The following is a 6,013-nucleotide window of genomic DNA, read 5'->3' as shown; positions in this document are numbered from 1 at the left end:
AAGAGGGTCAAATCAGGTTTAATACAAGATGTGGAGTGAAATACATTCCTTACCTTGCCCTCCCAACCCCAGTCATATTTAATTAACATTCCTGTTACTAGAAAATATCCAAATGTCCCAGTGGTTTAAAGAAATCAAAAATCTAGGCTGACTCTGGGCCCTTAGTACCTTTGTATAATGCAGGTAGCTGGTCTTCTAGGAGACTGAAAGAACATGGCTCCACGAGACCATTCGATTTCTGAATAATGAGATTGGAGAACAGCATAGTAGGCTTCCCTCATAACAATACCTCGGGGTCCTAAAACCTATCAATTTACATGGTCATAATGGTTTAGCCAGAATCTGATTGGTAGTGGTCTTTTTCAATCTTTCATGATGGTGGCTGATATTTTCTGGACTTGCCACTCCCCTTTTGCTTTTTTTTTTTTTCCCCCAGATTACCAAGTGAATGAACCTATTGTCATGAAATGGACCTAAAGCTCAGGTTAACATTGCCTAGGTTCACGATGTGTCTTTGCTGGTGGTACACAGATTCCTGGTCTCCTCACAGTGAATTCCTTTACTGATGACGTCAAAACTACACACATTGTGTTTCTTCCTCTTGGCTGGGTCAGCAGGGAAGTAATGAGAACGACATACTCCTCACCGCAGGAAGACTTTGCAAGTCACATAGAATTCTTGCTGAATTTTTTTTCTTTTTACATATAATTAACATGTCATATTAGTTTCAGGTGTACAACATACTGATTCAACAATTCTATGCATTACTCAGTGCTACCAAGGTAAGTGTAGTCATCATCTGTCACCATATAACATCATTATAATAGTATTGACTATATTCCTTATGTGGTACTTTTAATTTCTGTGACTTATTTATTTTATAACTGGAAATTTGTACCTCTTAATCTCTTTTATCTATTCATTCATCTCCCACCCACCTCCCCTCTGGCAGCCACCAGTTTGTTCTTCGTGTTTAAGAGTCTGTTTTTTTGTTGTTGTTGGCTAATTGAACATAATAGTAAAAAATCTGAAAAAAGAGTCTATTTTTTTGTTTGTTTCTTTGCTTCTTTATGAAGTTGGTGCTAAAGGTCAGATGAGCCTATAAAAAAGATACATTTCTCTCTAAGAACCTTGCTCCTACCCACTGCACTATCAATTACATATCAAGTTGGTTGACCAGGATTTCATCTACTTCTACCATGACACATGGTTCTAGACCAAGTCAAGCTCAAATCCCTGATTTGCTACTTACTGTGTGATTGTGGGTAAATTACTTAACCTCTCTAAGTTTCTGTTCCTTATCTATAAAATGGAGATATTAATAGTACCCATCTTCTAGGCTTGTTGTGGAGATTAGATGAGATATTGTATGTGTAATGCTTAGCTACAACAGCTCCTAGCAGAAAGCCTCCAGGAAATGTTAGCTCCAGTTTTGACCACTTGGAGTGGTAGGCCTGCCTTTCTAAGTAATTGTTTTAGGCTACTTTTTTTTTTAAGCATATTTTTCATGTAATCCTTGATAAAACCTTCTAGATTGTTCATGCAGAAAGATCTTTTTGTAAAGCTGTTTACTCAGTGGGAGTAGTCAGCAAGTATGGCAGTTGTTTCTTGTTTTTATTTCTTTTAGGCATAATTTTTTTCAGGCTTTGGTCCTGCTGGCTTGTGGTAATATGCATGACTTTCTTCATGTCATCTTTGTCTATTTTTTGAATAAGTTTTTCATACCAACAGCTGGGGTGATACCATACAGCTCATAGAGAGAATCTCAGGCTTCATTATTTTCCTACAATCACCATGTGAGCATTTGAACCTCTGTAAGTCAGAGCTTTGGGGAGAATTAGAAACTAAAATGAAGGGCAAGTTTCTGGAATTTAGATTAAAGAAGATATTATCCTGGTAGGCTTGCTCTATATGATTAGAGATAGCCATAGGGCTTTGCATGGTTGACTGGCTTCACAACTAGAATTCTTTACACTCTTCAATGATACTTTAATTTTTACTGGTATATGTTATTATTAAAGCATTGAGCACCAAGGAGGAATACTGTGCTAATTTCTAAAACAGAGTTCTGGTGGTACTCATGCTATGAAGAAAAACCAATCTACATAAATATGTTGAACATATATTCAATGATCCTCTTGGTCGATTCAACAAACATTTATTCGGCCCATTGTAAATGAGTATGAAATGGAGATCCATTAAATCTTATTTCTATCCTAAGGTGGAAAATTCACACATTTTGTGAGATATGAACAACTTGTTGAGTAAGGTATTTTCATCTCCATTTTACACATGAAGAGTTCAGGCTACCAATTTCTAGGATCGTATAGCTACAAAGTGGCCCAACTGGGATTTGACTCCCAAGCACAGGACCTCAAATCCTGTGCTTTTAGCCACTGGAATTCCCGATGTGTGATTTTCTCCCCATATCTACCATTTCTCCAACACCAGCTGGATGTCCTACAATTCAATTCGGTTCTGACACTGTTTAGTTAGTGTCAGATCCTACAAATTAAGGACTCAGTCCCAGGAGACTGTCTTCACTTCAGATGCCAATTCCAAGTCTCAAGTTGTCACTTGTACTTCCATCTGACTTGCCTATGAACTGGGTTTCTACCACTCCTTGCTCAGGTTCAATAAATTGCCTTGAACAGCCCACAGAACTCATGAGAACACTTACTTACCGGTTTATTATATAATAAAGAATATGATAGTGAATGCAAATGTACAGCCAGATGAAGAGATATATAGAGTGAGGTCTGGATTCTAAGTGCTGGGGCTTCTGTCCCTGTGGAGTTGGGGGCCACCCCCCCTCCTAGCTTATGATAGGTTTACCAATCCAGAAGCTCTTTGAACCCTGTAGTTCAGGGATGTTTATGAAGGATTCATCATGTAGGCATAATCAATTATTAACTCAATCTCTAACTGTTCTCCCCTCTCCAGAGGATAGGGGCTGGGGCTGAAAGTTCCAAGCTTTTGATTATGGCTTGATCTTTCTGGTGACCAGCTCCTATCCTAAAGCTATCCAGGAACCCATCAAAGTTGCCTTCTTAGAATATAAGATGCTCCTATCACTCAGGAAATTCCAAGGGATTTAGGAGCTGTGTGTCAGAAACTAGGGTCAAAGACTCAAACAGTAAAACAGAAGATGTTCCTAGCACCTTTATTGATTAGGAAGTTACAAATGGTTTAGGAGCTATTGGTAGGGGCCAAGGACAAAGACCAAAATATGTCTTATATCACAATCCTATATGTTCTGAGACTCTCTGCGCCATCCCCTCCCCCCAGGCTCTTACCCCAGCCTTAGTTCCTATTATATTTAAAATAGCCTATAGAATTTGGTCACTTGTATTATATTTTTTTTCTGACAAGCCATGTAGTGGGGACTTCAGTATACTTGTTGATTGATTAAGATCATTTGTTTCATCATGATGCATATGTCCTTGCATTTCAAGACCATGTGTGGATTTAAGCAATCTGGAATTTCTTCAGAAAAGTACAGGTGCAGATTTATATCTCCTCTGTGCCATTTTGGGCCACTAGCTCTTTTCCGCTCCATACGCCAGTCACACAGGCTCTAAACACAGGCTGTAATAAGACATCTTGTTAAATATGACTTGCAACAGAAAGATAATGCACATTCCCTATTGTTTCATCCTGAAGGAATTTACAATACTGGGGAGGATTGAAAGTAAGGAGTTAGTCAAATGCTGTGATTAGGGAATAGCAGTTCAAGTTGGAAAGATCTAGGTTTTTGTTTGGTTTTGTTTTGAGAGAGAGAGAAGGTGTGCGTGCAAGCAGGGGGCGGGGAGGGCAGAGGATGGGGGAGAGAGTATCTTAAGCAGGCTCCACAGTCAGTGCAGAGCCCCATGTGGGGCTCAATCTCATGACCCTGAGATTGTGACCTGAGCTGAAATCAAGAGTCGGATGCTTAACCGACTGAGCCACTGAGGCGCCCCAAAAGATTTAGGTTCTAATCCTGGCTGCAGTCCTTCCTGACACTTCCTAAGTCTCTTTCAGGGTCAGTCTTCTCATCTATGTAATGGGGATAATAATAGCCTCTTCCTTACAGGTTGTGTGAATATTAAATGAGATCAGGCGTTTAAAGTGCTTGGTACATTAGCACTTGCTATTATTATGGGAAATGTAGTAGGGTCTCAGTACTGTACTTACGTACTGAAATGGGGTCCTTTATTTTATCTCTATCATTTCTACTTCTTAGTATATGTGAATGCTATTGAATTTCAAGAGGAAATGTGAAAGGATTCTAATGAAGTGATTTACTTCTTCAGTGGGATACATGTTAAAAACATTCAAAGTTTGTGTTTCTTTTTATTCTAAAGAATGAAACCCAAATAAGGTTGGTCAAGTAGTGAAATCAAGCACACTTAATTATTGTTTTGTGAGTTTGTGCAAGTCATCTAACCTCTCTGGGCTTCAGCCTCCTCCTCTGCAAAATAAAGGAATTAGACCAGATAATTGCATGATTTCTTTCCACCTAATTTGATTCTATTAAGCACTGCCGTAGATATAATATTAACTAGATGCTATACAATCATCTTTAATATACTTGAAGATAGTTATTAACTCATGCCTTAGCCTTTGTTATCAATCATAGGAAAGTTTGGGGAGTCTTTGTTTCTACTGTACATATTCTTAATCTGTGTAATGAGTTTCAGAGCCTCAAATTGTGGATGTGGGTAGTCTGGTGGCTCCATAATAGGGATTATCTTTTAGAGAAGGGCACCTTGCCTTCTATAAGTTGTCCCTGGAAAGACATCAGGCCCTTGGTAAGATATAGAGGGTCAGAGCCAGGAATACTGGGTCAAATTTGAGAAGTGAATCTTCCCCAGGACTGGGAACAGGACTTTATCATTTACCTTTAATTCAGAAGTATAAGTGAAACATTTCCAGGACAAATTGCTTCAAAGGGCAGAGAGATATGTCAGTACAAAAGGGTCACCAAGATCTGTTTTTTGAGAAAATTGAAATGAGGACAAAGAGGGTCTGTCGGCAGACAAAATACTTCTGATCTGTCATTTATCAGATGAAGAGGAAGAGACATGAGGACTTCTTCCACTTTTAGCTAGATCATCAGAGAAGTTCACAGTAGCATTTTAAAATAGCAAAAAAACTGGTAACAACTCTAAGGGATTGTTAAACAATTTATGATATAATTATAGGATGGAATATTATATATCAATTAAAAATGATGTTTATAAAGAATACTTAAATGTCACCGGAAAATGTTTAAGGTGTAACAGATAATAGTATATATCTATTGAAAAATACAAATAAAACATGATATTAAATATGTAAAAATCTTGATAGAAAAACAAATGGAAGGCAATGGGCCAGAATATTAACAAAGTTTATATCAGGGTGGTAAAATTATGGGTGAGCTTTGTTTTAATAATTATTTTTAACATTTAAAAAGGTAAAATGTATCTTCTAATAAATTTTCTGTGTGAAATATATCCTACCTTAACAGTCAGAATAAAAAACCATGCAAGTTATCTTAAAAAAATACAGAACACCCCAAATTAGGGTAGTCATATAAAGCTTAGATTATCAGGGAAGGAGAAAAAAATTACTAGAAGGTTTTGAAGAAGCCATTGAGTACAAGATCTTGACCCAGATGCCAGATGAGGAGAGCAGGGTTGGTCCCACCAGTGGGATGACTCCATGCAGAAGGCCTGGCCCACCAAAGAGGGTGGCAGAGGTGTGGTTGCTGGCCTTGGGGAGCCTGCTATGGAGCCTGCATTCACACCTCTTACTTAACCTTGAACACTTCCTTGTCATGCTTTTGGACTCTCCCTTTGCTCAGGAAACCCCCTCCAGATGCTCACTGGGTTGGCGCTTGCAGGTGGGGTGTGTTCCTCAAAGTTCCTGGAAGTGAGTTAGGGGAGGCTCAGTATAAACTAAGCAGCGTGTGCTAAAAGCTCCATAGGGCTGCCTATGTCTCACACCTATGTCTCAATTCCTAATATTTATAACGCCTCCCACATTGATG

Source organism: Mirounga leonina, unplaced genomic scaffold, assembly GCF_011800145.1.
Source record: "Mirounga leonina isolate KUSES-001 unplaced genomic scaffold, KU_Mleo_1.0 Mir_151, whole genome shotgun sequence".
Classification (NCBI taxonomy): domain Eukaryota; kingdom Metazoa; phylum Chordata; class Mammalia; order Carnivora; family Phocidae; genus Mirounga; species Mirounga leonina.
The sequence above is the reverse complement of the archived record's forward strand: the minus strand, read 5'-3'. Positions refer to the sequence as shown.